Source organism: Herpailurus yagouaroundi, unplaced genomic scaffold (genome assembly GCF_014898765.1).
Source record: "Herpailurus yagouaroundi ecotype Mexico unplaced genomic scaffold, PumYag 250, whole genome shotgun sequence".
Classification (NCBI taxonomy): Eukaryota; Metazoa; Chordata; class Mammalia; order Carnivora; family Felidae; genus Herpailurus; species Herpailurus yagouaroundi.
In genome coordinates this window covers 257,573-275,771 of record NW_024412467.1, presented here as the reverse complement: position 1 = coordinate 275,771, position 18,199 = coordinate 257,573, and the positions used below count along the sequence as shown (strand labels likewise).

Genomic DNA, 18,199 nt, shown 5'->3' with positions numbered 1-18,199 from the left:
GGTTGGCCCCAAGGCTCCCGCCCGCGGACACCGGCCCCGCCCCGCGGGGGAAGTGGGAGGGGGGGAGGGGGCGGAGCCGGGAGGGCGGGGCAGGCGTCAGGACGGCGGCGTGCGTCGGCTCGCAGCGGGGCGGCGGGTGCGGGCGGGTCCCCGCGCGTCCGCGTGCCCGCGCGCCGGCCCCAGGCTCTGTAGAGCGCGCGCTGGCGGTGCGGGGAAAGCATGCTCCAGTGGCGCAATCGGTTAGCGCGCGGTACTTATACAGCAGTATATGTGCGGGTGATGCCGAGGTTGTGAGTTCGAGCCTCACCTGGAGCATGTTTTCTTCCCTTTGCGGTTTCACACTCCTTTTCTTCGGGTGCGTTTCCCCCTCCTCCTCCGGACAAAGCGCTGGAGGGAGCCTGTGTTCTTTTCCGCGGCGAGACCGCGGATATGGAGGGCATTGGGTGGTTTTCGAACGGGAAGAAACCGCACACCAGAAGGAGGCAAATTGAATTTGTCCAGGCAGAGGCGCTTCTCCCGGGTCAGGGGACCTCACAGCCATTGCATATCGGCGGAGGAGGCCCTATCCTTTCCCCGCTCCTTTCCTTAAAGGATTCCGCAGCTCTTTGGGAAGTGGGCGGGGGAGCGGATGGGGCCTGGCGTGCTGTCTGCTGTCAGCTCGGGGGGGGGGGGGGGGCGGTGCGGATGGGAGCAGGGGGGGCGCTCCCGCATCTTAGTTCTGAAGCCGCAGGGCGCCTTCTGGTGGCCGGATTCCACCTGTGACATCTTCGTGGGATTTGTAGTCGCCTAGGCCGGCCTCCAGCAGTGAGGCAAAGGGCACAGGTGGCTGGGTACGTACTTCTTCCTAATTTCATCAGAAAATAAACAGACAAGGCCTGTTTGCAGAGCTGCTGTCATTCTGACGCTGTGTCTGAAATAAATGATTCAAGGTTGCCTGTTTTTTTGTCCAGGCTCTCCTGGATTTATTCTGTCTCAGGGCCTCCTCCTCTTCTGTTCCTTAAATACGACATTCCCTACAGTTCCGTCCTCCGCTTTGCTCTCGGCTAAGGATATATGCATTCTTTGTGTGGCATTCGTTCCCTTGATTACAGCCTCTCCGTAAGAACCGAGGTCTACCCTTTCTGTCGCACCCAGCCCTCTCGATTGAACGCAGAGCCCAGCATCCTGCTGACCTCTGCGCTGTTCTGACCTTAACCCCGTCGGATCTGTAACATCGACACGTGGGAAAATTATCAACCTTAAACCCACTCCCTCCCCTGGGCTCTTTACTTCAAAGGCGGTCATTTAACAAATATGGAATGCCTGCGGTTTTACTGGGTCCGTGCCTCGTGCTGAGGTTACCCGCTGAAGTAGAAAGATGAAGCTTCTGTGCTCTGGATCCTGAGTTCTAGGAGGGAGGAATCCGCAGTGACCAATTAAAAATAAACATCCAAGTAGACAGAGTGGCGGAGTGTTTCCTGGAGAAAAACAAAGACAGGCGACAAGGGACAGGAGGCACCAGAGTATGTGCTGGGAGTGCTGTATCGTGTAGGGTTGTGACCGGAAGGCTCGCTAAGCCAGTGGCCTGGAGGCAGTGGCCGGAAGGAAGCAAGGAAGCAAGTCTCAGGTCTCCACCGCGGAAGTCCTGCCCAGGCCCAGGGAAGAACAAACACGCGGCCTAGCTGTGGGAAGTCCCCAGAAGCTCACTGCCGTCTATTTTTCCACAGAAGAGCCTCTTCGATAATTTTTGAAAAGCTAATACGTGACGTGATGTTATATACGGTACCAGTGAGGACCGAGGCCAAAGGATGTTCGAGGGGACGGTGTGGAAGCAGAATCCCAGAGGCACAGAGCAGTGTCCCCAGGGCTTTCCCGCGTGCTGTCCGAGGCTGGGCTGTCCCTGGCTCCCGAGGCTTGATTTTAGAGCACTGCCGCGGGTTGTTCAAAACAGAAGACAGCCATGCAGTTTTCTAGCATCTCCTTTTTCGTGAGATTCTCACCAACTTAGTGGCTTAAGAGAGCGCAGGATCATTGCGTTGCAGCTCCTTAGGCCGCGAGTCCACGGTGGCTCTCACTGCCCTGAGATCAGGCTGCTGGCCAGGCTGGGACCTCCTGGAAGTTCTGGGGGAGCATCCTTCTTCTTGCCTGCTCGGCCTTCGGCCTTCTAGAGCCCGCCGGCGCCTTGGCCCTGGAACATTCCATCTCCAGAGCCAGCCACGGAATGACCCTGATCGCTGCTTCTGTGGTCACCTCTCCTTTCCTGACTCTAATGTTTCTCCTCTTCCATCTTTTAAGGACCCTTATGATTGTATTGGAGCCCCTGGATAATCCAGGATAATCTCCCTATTTTAAGATCCTGAATTTAGGCACATCTGCAAAATTCCGTTTGCCGTGTGAGGCAGCACATTCCCAGGATCTGGGGGTGGTGGTGTGGACATCTTCACGGAGGCCTTACTCTGCCCAGCAGGATGATCGTATCTCAAGGGTAAACTCCACCACCGTCGACGGGGAGCAGCGCCTTCCCCCAGCATCTCCTCCTTCCCTGGTGTAGCCTACTTCCCCTGCGCGCCCCCCTGGCCACCACTCACCTGCTCTCCGCTGCCATCCGGTTGCCTTTTCTAGAATTTCGTGTAAGTGAGATCATACAACTTGTGGGGTTTGGGTTCGACCTCTTCTACTTGGCATCGTGCTGTGCTGATGTCTGTGGCCGAGACTCACGTTTGATTCCTCGTATTTGTCTGTTACGCGGTCTTCTTGATTCCACCTTACCTCCTAACGTCTCTGTCTATTCCCCTGTTCATAGTCCGTGCTCCCACAGACCGCTGTGCCTTGATAAGTACCCTCGTTGTGTCCTGGCTCTTTTTTCTTCCTTTGCATCCATGTGTCTGCTGGTGACCACACTCCCGTACCTCCCCGGTGTCCACGGTGCACTGCCCTGCGAGCCTCCCCTGCTCTGCCGGGCCCCGGGTGGATTAGCTCAGGCTTCTCTTTGCTTCCCTCCCTCACTCCGTGGATCATAAGCTCCTGGGCGGACAAGGACTGTATTTTAGCTGCTCTGATTTCTTTAGCACCCACTCAACTCCTGACTCTGAGTAGAGTGTCCCCCTAGGTAAGCTTTCTGCACCTGTGGTGTCTCAGAGGGCTCTGCACCTTTGCCCCCTCTGTCTCCCCCCTTAACCCCTTATGGTGAGACTTTATTTTGTTTTATTGATATAATTTATTTATTTCAGCAAGATAAACGTTAAAACATAGACACTGAGAAATGAACAATATTAACAAGGGAGTTTTGTTTTGTCTTGCAGTGTCTTTCACTGAAGAATGTGGAGTCAAAGGTCAGAGCAGGGATGTGCCAGCTCAGGTAAAAAAAAAAAAAAAAAGCAGTGATGACCACGGCCTGTTTGAGTCCTTTCTCTGCCTACGAGATTCCCTTCACCTGGTCCACGTGCCAGATTCCTGCTCCTTCTTCGTGGCCCAGAAACAGACCTGATGGTTTCTTCCCTCTTCCTAATAGATAATTTGTAGTGTTAAATTCACATTTATCTCATGGTAAAAACGATGTGTTTACATACACGGCCGTCTTTCCTACGAGTTTGCTTATTAAGGGCAATTACCATGACTTTTTGCTCAAAAATGCTCAAAATGCTCAAAAATGTCTATAGAGTCTCAAAATGGTACCGGAGAAGAATGCAGAACTTTGAAGAGAAAAGGAAGATAAAAAAGGAAGGAGGAAAAAGTAAGGTGGTTTGGATGGGAATGATGAGAAGGAAAACAAAAAAAGGGTTTCTGTTGGCTGTTCCAGGTGAAAATATCAGATATTTTAAACACTATAACTCGAGGTTTTTCTAGAATTGACCCACACTTCCACCAAATGAGGATTGATTTACACGCTTGGCTGAGAAATAGAGCTGGTAATGAGTTTGTTTTAGCCACCGTGAGACCTCGTGTGCCATCAGAAAAGGCCACATAGGGGCGCCTGGGTGGCTCAGTCGATTGAGTGTCTGACTCTTCATTTGGGCTCAGGTCATGATCCTGGGGTCGTGGGATCCAGCCTGTGTTGGGCCCCATGTTGGGTTCCACACTGGGCACTGGGCGTGGAGGCTGCTTAAGATTCTCTCTCTCCCTCTGCCCCTTTCCCCAGCCTGTGTGCACTCTCTCTAAAATTAAAAAGAAGGCGGGGGAGGAGGAGGAGGAGGAGGAGGAGGAGGAGGAGGAGGAGGAGAAACAGCCAAATATCCTACTTCAAAAATTTCCCTCTTCATTGTGTCCAGTAAAATTTTGTGACTATTTATGGAGCGATAGAATTTTAAATAGTTGAAGAAACTTTCTCACAATTTTGACCTGTGGGTCTCTTTACTATTTGCTTATTTCTCCCCAGTTTCCATTTCTATTTCTGGTGCAAACTGAAAAGATCCATATCCTTAAAAAGCCCTGTAAGTGATTTTATCCATAACTTAAATATGGCCCACTCTTGCGTCTTCTATCACATCCAAGTTATGGTTCATGTAACCATTTTGTGAATTTTTATTTATTTATTTATTTTGCCTACAAAACACATTTCCTTGGCTCTGAATATTCGTGAGTATCAAGGTCCTCCCTGGTTCTATCTCCCAGCCCCCAGGTCCCCCGAGCACAGGCTGTTGCTTTACGTTGTGGATGCAAGTTGAATAAGCTTTTTAAAAACCTTTAAAGAGAAAGGAAAAGCGTTTCATTTGAGCACAAGTTAGTTCAGGTGCCTGGGATACACAAACTTTGCAAAGAAGAGAGAGCTCTTAGGAAGGAACATTTGGTGCAGTTATATATGTTTTTTACATTTTAAAAAGTTATGGGGGCGCCGGGGTGCCTCATTCAGTTAAGTGCCAGACTTTGGCTCAGGTCAGGGTCTCGTGGTTCATGGATTCAAGCCCTGTCAGGTTCTGTGCTGACAGCTCAGAGCCTGGAGCCTGCTTCAGATTCTGTGTCTCCCTCTCTCTCTGCCCCTCCCCTACTCATGCTGTGTCTCTCTCTCTCTCTCAAAAACAAATAAACATTAAAAATTTTTTTAATGTTACAAATCATCATGATGAAGAACACTCTAGAAAGTTAGACTTTATCTTACATTTTTAGTATGTGCAACGCTGCGTGACTTTAGTCTTACAGGAACCAGGGAGGTTTTGAAACTTTTCTTATCTTTATGTTAGGAATGCTCCTTTTTGGTTATTATTATTTTTTTAAATAAAGCAGATGCACTGTGTGTGTTCAAGGCAGAAATAGAGCCCCTGCTTTGAGGTTTTGCTGAGTCATTTTGACCTTGGTAAATGTTAAAGCATGGCTTCCCCGGAAGCCCAGAAGCAGGGCCCATAAACATGAAAAGTTGACAATTTTCTTTGTTTTACCAATGTTGTTAGATTCCTCAAAAACTAGAGTGACTTACATTCTCTTCTTTGCCAGATACCATTCGAGGTGAACATGTGGAGAGGACCCTACCCCTTCCCAGGTAGTGAAAATGGCCAGAGAGGTCTGTCCTTTGCTTCAGATGTTGGAGGCTAATCTATGTCATACCCAATAGTAGAAGTGAAACCTTCGTCTGTGAGCCTAATTCATTTCAGAAACATGCTTGTGATCTAAAGCACTTCATTGCAAATATATCCAATGTGCATTTGTATATTCAAGCGAACTTCAAAACCATTGGCTCAGTTGTGATCACCTGACGTTCGGCGTCACGTACGACTCGTTTTGCAAGACATCGCTCATGTATCAAGTGAAAATTTATCAGAAACGTTTGCTTGTTTTGTGAAACGTTTGCGGAACAAGATACTTGCAATCCCAGGTTTTGCCGTATATATATTTTAGGACGGGTCTGGCCACATAACACAGCTATGTCAGAAAGACCAACCATGTGATCTAGGGTGGGGGCTTTAGGTCATGCTCTCAGGCAGCCTGGAGGGTGAGTTCAAGCACCTGCATAATCGATCACTTGTGCCTGTACAATGAAGCCCGGTAAAAACTCTGGGCACAGAAACTCAGGTGAATTTCCTGAGCAAACAATAAATACTCTGTGCATTGTCACACGTCGATGCAGAACTATCGCTTATCCTGAGGATGATAGCAATTTCATTTAGAACTCTGCCAGAGTCTGCTGCATGTGTGTCTCCTTTTGGCTGATTTTAATTTGTGTTCTTTCCCTTTAATACACTGTAACCAATGAGTATAATAGCTCTGATGAGCTCCGGGACCCCTTTTAGCAAATTATCGAGCCCAATGGTGTTTTGCAGAACGAAAACTTGCAAATACGTGTCGGAGGTGAGAGAAGCCTAGGGACTGTGCCCTCACACTTTGCTGTTTGGCCAACTCCAGGTAGAGGAGTCAGGTAGAAATCTCCCCCGATCTGACAGCGCTTCCCATGAAACGGATCAATGGTAACATAGGGAATAAGCTTAATTATTTCTAACACCCTCTTTTTACAATATTAAGGAGCAAATCGTGGCTGATTCTCTAGGAGCCCTCTGGGAAATCTCAGTCAGTGTTAGGTGCAAACTGCGTCGGGAGTTGAAGCGAGGAGAAAAAAATGTCAAAAGTTTCCAGGTAGTAACACCTAATTAAATAGGTTCGCAAGTTAATACTTGGCTACCCATTTAACCAAGTGACAGTCAGATCTTAAAGGTAAACACAGGGGACTTTCAGTTTCTGCTCCAACGTGTAAACAGTTTGGGAGCCATCACTCCGATCCTCACCACAAGAGAAAAGCTGAAAATCAATAATTCTCCTTAGATGTATCAGGATATTGAGGTCACAGGGCGACCTGGTAACCCAAAACCTGGAGAGGAAGGAGAGCGGCAGAGGGAATCACGGTCACTGATCACAGTCCGTGAGAATCACAGAAGGTGGAATCACAGCCAATGCTCAAGGAAGCCCCAGAAGGTGGAAACGGAGCGGGAGACAACTAACCAAACAAAGAACAAGGGAAATGAATGGAAAATGTTTACAAATATGGATGTCCTTGACTTGCAGTGGGGTCACGTCCTGCTAAACCCATCATAAATGGAAAATATAAGTTACAAATGCATTTAACGCACTTCCTACAGGACATCAGTTTCGCTCGCCTCAGATGTGTTCAGAATGCTCCCATCAGCCTACAGTTGGGCAAAATCATCTAACACCCAGCTTATTTTATACTAAAGTGTTGAATGTCTCATGTAATTCACTCAATGCTGTGCTGAAAGTGACCAGCAGAACGGGGTCAGAATGGTTGTGATGCTTCCCAGCATCGCGAGAGAGGACCCGACCCACGTCACAGCCTGGAAAAAGATCGAAATCCAAAGTCCGCTTCCTCCTGAATGTGTATGGCTCTTGCACCGACGTAAACGGAACCATCATAAATGGGGACTGTCTGTGCGGTAATCCCTCCGTACGCGTGGTTCCACTTTTGACAGTTTCCGCTGCCCGCGGTCAGCTGAGGTCTGGAGGCAGACGACCCTCCTTGTGACATGTCATCAGAAGGTCAAGAGCAGCCTAACGCCTCCATCGCAGTGGCTGCGTCATTCAACCGCTGCATGTTTCAAAACGTATGGGCCTGTACAACACAAAGAGTAAATCCTACGAAACTATGGACCTCGGCTGCCAACAATGTATCACTCTTGGTTTATCCATTGTAACAAAGGTATCACACTAATGCAAGGTGCTACTAAGAGAAGAAACTCTGAATCTGGGGGAATAGGGAATCTGGGAACTCCCTGAACTTTCTGCACAATTTTTTTTTTTGTAAACCTAGAAATGCTCTGAAGAATAGCCTATTTTAAAAAGCCAACATAGAAGGTAATGTCATTATAAATGACCGTAGCTGTGTCAAAAGTGGAAAGACTTTGTTATCTTACATAATCAAGGGCATACTAAAAACAGGTAGTTGTAGGAGTTAAATTCTGCCATTTGGGGGAGGAAATGAACTGAACTGTCACCGTTGTGCCAAAGCATGTAATGGCGGGAGCTTTTGAAGGGGGCTTGGGGTGCATTTAAAATTTTTTTTTTCAACATTTATTTATTTTTTGGGACAGAGAGAGACAGAGCATGAACGGGGGAGGTACATTTAGAGTTACCCATAATATCAAGGTGAAAAGCCAGAGCGAAATAACTGTCCAACAAAGAGCAAAATTACATCCTCACCGAGCTGCCCCAGACGAATGTCTGGAGCACCTGTATCAGCAGGTGGTCTCACTGGGATGATCCCAGAGCCACCGTCAGGAAGGGACAACAGCAGGCTGGGAGCCCTGAGCGTCTGGGTGGATGAGACGGGTGTCCCAGGTGGGCTTTTACTCCCGTGTGACCCAGGACACCAAACGGCCAAAGACAAAAGCCAGAGAGACGAGGACACCGACCTTCTTTAGGCCCTCGTGATCGGGAGAGTGCCCCACAATGCGGGATCGCGGCGTTCTCTGCAGGGTGGTTTGCCTTAGACGGTTATGGGGAATATACACAGCGTCCACATGAGGCTGTGTGGAATCGTTTAGCAATTGGGGAAGTTTCAATCAGATGAGTGGGAAGTGTTCAGTTGTGTGTCTGGCTACTTTCAAGGGCATTGTACGGAGTTCACACAGCAGGCCTGGGGCTGCTGTCCTTAGGAGGGCCTGCTTGCAGGATGGGCCTGTGGCTGGCATCTGGGAACTTAGATTTTAAGAGATTCCGACCGTTTCCCAAATGGTGGGAGCGCCTCACTGTGCCTGAGCTGTTCATGCAACGCATACGGTTCTGCCGAACACCTGCCTTCTTCTGGGTCTGCAGTTTTGATATACGCTAGGCAGTCTCCCCCCACCCCCAAGTACGTGGGCACCGGGTCTCTGACGAACTTCCCTGGTGGACATTTTCCGTGTCTTGTCACAATTTTCGGCTGTGGGAATTAAGCCTGTCCTCTGTGACTCGCCCCTGGTATCCCCCCGACTTTGCGCCTGGTGCCTTTTTCCTTTGCTGACTTTTGCTGTGATAAATCATAGCTATGAGGACACCTATATGCTGAGTCCCGTGAGTCTTTCTCGAATCATTGAACGGGGGGGGTGGGGGGGTGGGGGTGGGGCGACAGAGGGACAAACAGTTCCCATCTTGGTCAATCACTCATGTCACAAAGGACAAGAACTTGGCGAGGAGTGACAGGGGAAGGGTCTGTTTGGTCTTACCAGCAGGTTTGGGCAAAAGAGGGAAGATTTGTGTTTGGGCTTGTCCGCGCTTAAAGACTATGATGATGTTTTGCACTATATAGGAGGTGGGGTTTGTTGACTGCAAGTTGCTCGTATAATTTTTGATACAGGGTATGCTAAATTATTATTTGTTTCAGTTATCCAAATAACAGATACCCGCATAGGGTAACTATTTTCAACAATACAGAGAAACACCAAAAACATCTTATTCTCCCCTCTGTTAATAATTAATATCATTAGTCATCAAAAAAAAAAAAATACAAGTGCAAATCACAAAGAAACTGCACGACATCCTGGCCTGAATAGCCAAAATTAGAATGGCTGACAATATCCAGTACTGGCTGGCCTATGAAGTAACCAGAAGCCTCACACATCGCGGTTAAGAGTGTACACACTTAATACGTGCATTTTGGAAAACTGTTTAGCAACATCTAATAAAGTTAAACATACGTATATCCTGTGACCCAGCAATTTCATATTCTATCTGAGTATTTATGTATCTAGGTATTTATCTATGTATCTATCCATATACCTTTGTATCTATCTATGTATCTATCTGTGTATCTATCTATTTATATGATGAATGAGTGCTCATGTTCACCTGAAACCATGCACAAGACGGTTCAGTGGCTTTTGTAGCCTAGAACTGGAAACCAAATGCCATCATCAGCATTAGAATGAACCAGTGAGTTGTGGTGTAACCAAATGGAAGTTGATGTAAAGGGACAAACTGTCGTCACAGATAAAAACACAGATGAATCTCAAAGACAATATTGAGTGAAAGAAACCGGACGTAAGAATGCAGATTCAATTTGTTTTAATGTGTATGAAGACACAGTAAAGGACAGCACATTACAGCGAGAGCCCGGACCAGGGGCTGACTTTGGGAGGACAGCAAATGACAGGGAGTCTGGCAGTGCTCAGGTGCTTACACAGGGTGTGTAAAAATCATCAAGCTGTGCACTTAAGATTTGCATACTTTACGCTATGTAATTTATACTTTCATAAAATGAAAGGGGAAAGGAATAAAAACAACTGAAAGAATAAAAAAATTTGGGGGGGGTCCAAACTAGAAATTACCCCAAATGGCGTTTTCTTGAATTCTTCCAGCAGGAAGCTTTGAATCCCTACACTCCCACGGCTATCTTATTCATACATTAGAAACCCTGTACAAAATTTTCTTTATCACCTTTTTTTTTTTTGTTCTTCCTACAATACTCAGGAAACCTTGAATATGTTCACACATCGTGTAAATTTGTTTAACTTTTTTTTTTTTGTATAGTTAACATACAGTATTGTATTAGTTTCAGGTGTACAATATAGTGACCCTCCCCCCCGGTCTGATTTCTATGTCCGTAGGATTAGTTTTGAAATGGGCAAAATGTAACATTTTCAGAAGATTATTTTTGAGTTACATTTTCAGAAAACAACACAAAAAATTTACTGACTTTCCTGAAACGTATCATCCTAAAAAGCAAATAGGCTGTTCAGAAAAGCTTATTTAAGGAGTAATTGACAAGAACCGCTCTCGGGGCTCGCCGAGATAGCTCAGTTGGGAGAGCGTTAGACTGAAGATCTAAAGGTCCCTGGTTCGATCCCGGGTCTCGGCAGATCTCTTTTGCAAATGTTGACTTTCCTATTACTGATGGGCCTCGGAAACCGTGAACCCATAGCAAATGTCAGTCACCCTCAAATAAGTTCAGTCCACAGCACCATTTATGTGGAAAGGAACCGCATACATTCACTCCTACTTTATTGGAAAGGGCTTTTGTAAACTCTGGCAAAATGCAGTTCTACATCTATACACTAAGTTCCTCCGGTTCCTTCAGGTAAAGAGAGCTCAGGGCCTTTTTCAGAGCACTGGGGTGTTACTAAATGCATCTATAGGAATCAGGGAATGAGCACTTTGAGTTCTTCACTTAATTACCTCTGTTTCTGCTTTCACTTAGGGTCCTTACACGGTCAGCACTTTGAATCCCGTAAGAAGTTTTGCTTACTTTATACAGCATTTTGGTTTTCAGCTCTAGGGACAGTCCTAGTGCGTCATTTTACTGTGCAGAAAGGCGAGAATGATAGTTTAAGCATAAATTGAATTTTATTTATTTTTAAAGAACCTCTGGTTTATTTTTTTAAATATAATTTATTGTCAAATTGGCTTCCGTACAACGCCCAGTGCTCATCCCAACAAGTGCCCTCCTCCATGCCCATCACCCACTTTCCCCTCCCCCCCCCCCCCCGGACATGAACTGAATTTTACTAGTATTTATTAAGATTATACGTGACTATATATATGCTATAAAATATCACAGGAATTGTGAACATTGATCTATCATTTTTCCGAAGACAGTGCTGGATACTTAACGGAATCTAATCTGGAACATAACGCGCATCGTGTGAAATTCTCTTACAAGACATTTGCTGCACACGCTACAGCATATGGCCGAGGGTGTAGGTGGGGACATTAAAGGAACGCTTGACTAGGGGTAGGATATTTTGGGGGGGGGGGGGAAGGAAGCAGACGAGCGCTCTGGTGGTCTCCGAGGACGATCTGAGGGTAGAGTCTAGGATCCATGGATTCGTTCTATACCATCATGTTAAAGGACGGGTCTTTTCACGAGCGCCTCTTCTGATCCGGAATCGCTACGTTCACACGCAATATTTCACTTACAAGCAGGCACGGAAAAATACAGTTGTGGGCGTGGGACCTTCGGTCCACGTGGGCAGGTGACTGAGGTGGGGTGAGGACAGCTGACCCACACCCTAGGTTTCCCCAGCTGGGAGGGGCTGGGTCTGCAGGGGAGCGAGGGCGGGGCCCGCGGTGGTCCCGGAGACCCTCGGGCGGGGTCGGAAAAGTCAGGGGGCCGGGCCGCCTTGGAAACTGCGTTCTTCCCGGAGGAAGGAGTCCAGGGTAATCCCTTCGGCGTTTCAAGGCCCGGGAACCAGCGACGTGCGTCGCGGCGGCTTTGCCTGCCGAGCCCGGAGCCCCGGACGCGGTCGGGGGGCGCGGCTGCGGTGCGGACCCCGGGGTCAGGTCGCGGCGCGGCGCGCGGCTCCCCGCGACGACGAGGAGGACGCAGACCGCGGAGGCCACCTCGGGGACTCGGAAGGCCTGGGCCCCCAGTCTCTATCCGTCGACCCTGGACACTTCCAGAGCGGACCCTGGAGGCGCGTGCTTCTGTCCTGCGCCAGCGTCGGCTTTGAACCCAACAGTCGTCATCACCTGTTGATTCTCTTAGCTCTAAATAAAAGTATTCTCGGAAAAGTATTCTCAGCACGAAAGTTCGACAAATACGTGGGGACTAACTCACGCCGGGAGCACCTTCAACCTGTCTTCGGGGGACCGGCCAGGAGGCTCGCGGGACGCCCAGCGCGCAGCTGGCTGACTCCGGGGGTCCCCCCGCTCGCACGCCGCGATCCGAGGGACACCCAGCAGGTGCCGTCGGCGGAGAATTAACAGCCGGGCGCCGCCTGCCCCTCGCCCTCTGCAAACCTCCGCGGCCCTGCTCTCCCGCCCCCAAGCAGGACAACTCACGGTGGTGACCCGTGCTGCTGGGGGCCGCCGTCCCGGCTCATGACGTCGGGGCAGGTGTCTGCGGGGCTTCAGAGACCCCGGGGCACAGCGCCTTTCCTGCCTCGCGCTCTTCTGCGTTTCCTTGCCTGGAACCGACCCGAACTGGACGCGTCACTAAGGTACAAGTCCTGGGAGAGAAGTTTGCGACGTGTGATCCGGAGCTACCGACTCGCCTCTACAAAGGGGACACTCCCTTCACCACAACCGAAAATCCCGTCCCGGTGCTCTCTCCATAAATAGGCTGGACCCAGCGTCTGCACAAGTCTCTCCGTGGATTTCCTAGTCCAAATCCGAAGAACTGAGAGTGTAGACTTCTCATTACAGGCTATGGATACGGTTCAAAACGGTCCTTAGAAGCGAGAAAAGAAAAAGAAGACATTCCCCTTAGTTTAGGGCAAACAAAACTGTAGATGAACTTATTCTTTTAGAAACCGTCCCCCGTCGGGTGGCCGGTTAGCTCAGTTGGTTAGAGCGTGGTGCTAATAACGCCAAGGTCGCGGGTTCGATCCCCGTACGGGCCACGCAGCGTGACCTTTTTTGGCCTTCCCGCCGCGTGGACTTGGCCGACTCGCTCGTCGGACCCCAAATCGCCGCTAATCAGAATCAGAAGTTCGGACCTTCCTCTTCCCGACAAGAAGGCTGTGTATTTTCGCTTCGCTTCGCTTGTTCTTAATTAAAAGTAACCACACCCGCTGCGAAGTTTCCTGAAGCAACCCGAGGGGGTGGTGTGGGAACGAGGCGGCTGTGTTTTAGGAAAGGGGGGCGTCAAGGACCGTTGTAGCAATGTGCCTGCTCGGTTTTTGGTGAAACTCCAGGAGACGGTATTATCCGGGCGCGTAAGAGAAGCTGCTAGAGAGAAAAGGAGGCAGGCGGAGGCTGGCGGTGGCTCGGTCGGCTGGGGCAGCGACACACGGGCTTTGCTCCGGTCGGGTCTCCGCCCCTGCACCTGCGGGCCCCCGGCCAGGCTGCACCTGCTTTCTTCGGTTCCATCCCCGCCCGCCAAGGCGCACGCGCTGACCGCAATTCACCTGCCGTGCCGAGCGAGGAGACAAGCTACACATTCGGAAATCGGTCCACGTACGAGGATGATCTTCTGGGCTGGTTTGAAGAATTTCCCCCACTTGGCAGGGATTCCCCCCCCCAGCCTCTATGCTGGGCCCCGACGCACAGGGAGGAGGCAGGTCTGTTGAGAGCCCCCTCCCCACCCCACCCCCACCCCCGGGAGCTGCCACCTCCCGGGTCTTCCTCATCTTCTCCCGCTGTTTACTTTTGTAAAAGAAGGGATTCCTGTCGGCTCTTTGTCCCTCGGGGGCAGCGGCGTCTGTCCCCGCGATGGCCTGGCCGGGCACGTGGGGACATGTCGGGGAGGAGTGGCGACTGCGGCCGGCCGTCAGGGCCAAGCTCTAAGGGGCCCCACTGAGGCAAAGAGCCGCTCGCACCCGTCTGCCCACAGCCCAACCTTCCTTGAGGGGTTCCCCAGGAGGGGTTCCCTTTCTTGGCTGGTAGCCGTGGGAGGAGGCAGCTGGCAGGAGAGACCTCTGGGGTGAGGACCCTTCCCACGGGGAAAAATGTGGGTGGAGAAGATACTGGAAGAACAGCTTTTATTTTTTAGAGCTGCTTTGATTTTAAAACCTTCCTTCTAACGGTCTTTTTCGGCCAATCTCCTGTGTCAAGTTCAAGAGATGAAGGAAGAAAAAGCTTAGACGATCGTTCCTTCGATGCTTCGACGCGTCTCTTTCAGACCCAACCCACAGCCGATGTGGGATAGCATCGCCAAGGTGAAGGATCAAGTTCCAGGAAGATGTGTTCAGAGGACTTTGAGGATTGTTTCAATCTTTCTTTTTTCTTTCTCTTTTTTTTATGGGTACCTAGAGAGCGTGAAGAGAAAAAAAGCGAGCCCGACGAGCCAGCCAGGAGTCGAACCTAGAATCTTCTGATCCGTAGTCAGACGCGTTATCCGTTGCGCCACTGGCCCGCACTTGCTCAGGGGGCCTCAGTGTTAGTATTTTCATTACTTTACACAATTCACACCAGACGAGGAAGTGGTTGACTAGGAACAAAATCTGTACCAATTCTGGGAAAGCATAATTGATTTTATGACTTGCTTGCACAACACATTTACATAAAATGTTTTCATTGAAGACGGAGGGCGACCTGCACTTCTCTGACTGTCCCCATGGGACACTTGTTTGGTGCTTCGGGGCTGTTTGCTTTGCTTCGTTGTGGTTTGGCTTTTGCTTGAACAAATCCCCACGGACGCAGGGTTCACGTTCCCTCTGGACTCTGTCTTCACTCCAGCTTATCCTGGTGCCTGGCTTTGGGGCTCGTCCTCACCGCCCCGCCCGCAGACGTCGCCCACAAACTGCAAGAAACACCGGATGCAATAAGGAGGCGAGAATTCAGTGGAAGTATACATTTTAAGATTCGCATTTGACGGAGAAACTTGGAAACCGGGAACTCATTTACTAACAAACACAAAATTGGCTTGAATTGTACTTGGCTCTTCGAGGGAGGCAGAATAGTCTCCAGCATGAGCAGGCGTTCGTCAGATTTCACAGCCTCACGATCAGGCAGCCGGTGTTTTTGAGCTCTCCAAGGCCGGTGGAGACGCGGAAATCTGGAGGTTCTCAGGCGCCCTAGGCGCCCAGACCAGGGAAGGGGAGGGTGGAAGTCAGACCGGGCTGGTGGCCCAGGCACCTCAAACATTCAGGGTTATAAATTGGGACCGTGGCTGAAGGGAGGGGGCCGGTTGGGACCCTCACCAAAAAGCTGCAACGCTGTGAGCAGGATTTGAACCTGCGCGGGGAGACCCCATTGGATTTCGAGTCCAACGCCTTAACCACTCGGCCATCACAGCCCCCATGGAGAAGGCCTCACTCGCTGGACTGAAGACAAGTGTCTGTCGTTGACCGGGCGGCGTGGCAGAAGAGATAGGGGTGGCTGATGCCGGAGGGTCCCCTCAAAACCTCCTTCAACTTCATGGCTCTTTCAACTTTTCAGATATTTAAGCAAAAATCTTGGCAACACGCTTGACTTCAATTATTCTTTCATTCCACACAGGTGCGGGAATTCTCTTTCCCTCTGCCCTCAGAAGCATCTAGATCCGAAAACGCTCTCACCACCCAGCTGCTAGCAGCCTGGTGCACAGCGCCTGCACGTCTAACGCGCAATATACTGCAAGCATCTCCTAACGGGTCCCGCATCCAGCCTTTCCAGCCCTCACCGAACACTCCACCATGAGCAGCCAGGGGATCTTTCTGAACCTACTCCACTTGATGGCCCAGCTGTGCTCACAACTCAGTGGCGTCTCCTCCTCTCATCGGAGTAAGCGCCCAAGTCCCCACCTGGGTTTCTGGGCCCCTGAAGACCTCGGGTGTCACCCTGCACCCCTGCTCACCCGGCTGCGGTCGCTGTCAGCCTTGTTCTTCGCTGTAAGCATCAGGCTCCTCGCTGTCCCGTGCTTTGCCCTGCCCGGTCCCAGCCCCTTACCTACTGCAGGTGTTTCCTCAAATAACACCTGAAACTCACACCTGAAACTCTCACCTCCCCTCTTTCCAGTGCTTCTCCTCATTCTCTGCTTTATTTTCCCCCATGTCACTCATAATCACTGTAACACACTGTGTAACTTATTTATTTTGGGTGGGACCATGTGAGTTAGTTCATGGGACCATGGGACCGTGTGTTGAAATGTGAGTACTCCTGGCTCCCCATTACACGCTTATTCCTTCACATCCTTTTGGATATGCGTGTATATTCTTCAAATTCCCAAGGCCCCGATGTTCACAATTTCCATATGTAGGGAAGAAGAATGTTCCCTCTCTTCTCTTAGGCTGGGGGCTGGGGCCTACGAATGCAACTGACAAAAGACAGACGAACCGGAGAAAAGGTTTACAAAGTTTGTTGATTTTTTTTTTCTTATTTTAATTTTACAGGCGTGAAGGCTTCACGTAAAAGAAGTGAGAACCCAAAGAAGCAGTTAGACTGGAAAGCTTTTATGCCATTTTAGCAAAGGGTGAGACATTGTAGGGCAGCGGGTAGACCAAGAAAAGGGGAGCGTGGGCTCCAAGGGGCAACAGTTGTGGGAAGGAAAAAACATTGGGGAAAGAATGGAAGACCGGGTTGGTTCGCAGTCTATTTCCTCAGGCTCCTCTTGGCGCTGACTTCCTACCTCCAGTCATGGGGGTGGTTCTCTCTCTGGCAGGACATGGGGGGTGGGGGGAACCTTCACCAAGGGACACTTATGTCCTGTTTCAGGCACACAGGAGGACAGAGGGCTCTTCCTGTTTGCTTTTTCTCAGTTGCTCTCAGCTCAAGATCATCCTTATACTAAACTGACGTATCTGGGCGTAGCAAATGTTTGCGTGTGTTTTTAAGTCTGAGACCCCAGAAAGGAAGTGCAGGTTCACGTCTAAAAGGATGTAGGCTCAGGAGCAAAACAAGGGCCAGCAGCTGTTTCCGCCCGGTTTCGAACCGGGGACCTTTCGCGTGTTAGGCGAACGTGATAACCACTACACTACGGAAACCCCATGACGGGAAGAGCTCAGTAAAAGTAAATATTTCTTGATGCCCCCAGGTCTTTTTCGTAGGGGGATTTCCCCTTTACAAAATTAACAATGTCCAATCCCAGGAGAAATGCGTTCACCAAATGTATCTACCATAATGTTCAGAGAAGCCTGTTTAGCCAAAAAAATTGGAAACTACCCCAGTGCCCATGAAGGCTTTCTACAGAAAATGACCCTTGATCTGAGACTTCATAGATGAAAAGACTATGAAGCGTGATGCAGAGACGTCAGAAAGGGGGTCTCGTCATTGGGAACTGAGTGGAGTGGGCATGATCTTGGGAGGCGGGGAATGGTGGGTGGGCGGGGATGGAGGCGTGGCGGGGGGGGGGGACGTCAGGAGGCAGGTCGGTGGATACCCAAGGATTTGAAGGAGGGCATGGAAAGAAATGAGATTAAATGGGAATATGTGGGCCAGACCAGAGAAGATGAGGTGTGTGCCTTCCACAGAGGGGAAGGTATAATTTAATCTGAATGTGATGAGACAGGTTGGAGCCTAAGCTTTAATTCTTGGAGTGTAGATGTCATCAGTGAAGATTTCCTTAAAAAAAAAAAAATCAAGGTGTATTTTACACTATTAAAATGCACTAATCTTAAGGATACAGCTCAATGAAAAAATAAAAGTCACATCACCTCATTGATTCAAGAAGCCCAGCAAATGACAGCCAGGATAATCATAAGGGAAATCATAACCACCTAAATTATATTGAAATGCTTGGAAACTAAAGATTTAAAAAATCTTAAAAAGGAGGTGGAGAGAAAAGATAATACATTTTAGGTTAAACAAAGGTTAAATGGAATAATAACTATTCAAAGAAACACAGAAAAAGAGGAACATAAAAAGGGGGGACAAATGGACAAAAAAATAACTTGACGATGGACTTAAATCCAAATATAAATAAGTTCATATCATGTAAGTGGGATAAACA

General features: G+C 49.4%; 5 non-coding genes across 5 annotated transcripts; 2 read left to right on the top strand and 3 right to left on the bottom strand.

The window, feature by feature from the left end:
- The first annotated feature begins 10,677 nt into the window (after positions 1-10,677).
- TRNAF-GAA (transfer RNA phenylalanine (anticodon GAA)) lies at positions 10,678-10,750 on the top strand. Its single transcript has one exon. It is a non-coding gene; the product is annotated as a tRNA-Phe (tRNA).
- A 2,408-nt stretch (positions 10,751-13,158) lies between these two features.
- TRNAI-AAU (transfer RNA isoleucine (anticodon AAU)) lies at positions 13,159-13,232 on the top strand. The gene has a single exon. It is a non-coding gene; the product is annotated as a tRNA-Ile (tRNA).
- A 1,381-nt stretch (positions 13,233-14,613) lies between these two features.
- On the bottom strand, positions 14,614-14,686 carry TRNAR-ACG (transfer RNA arginine (anticodon ACG)). Its single transcript has one exon. It is a non-coding gene; the product is annotated as a tRNA-Arg (tRNA).
- Positions 14,687-15,486: 800 nt separating this feature from the next.
- On the bottom strand, positions 15,487-15,568 carry TRNAS-CGA (transfer RNA serine (anticodon CGA)). Its single transcript has one exon. It is a non-coding gene; the product is annotated as a tRNA-Ser (tRNA).
- A 1,593-nt stretch (positions 15,569-17,161) lies between these two features.
- Positions 17,162-17,234, bottom strand: TRNAV-AAC (transfer RNA valine (anticodon AAC)). Its single transcript has one exon. It is a non-coding gene; the product is annotated as a tRNA-Val (tRNA).
- Positions 17,235-18,199: the final 965 nt, after the last annotated feature.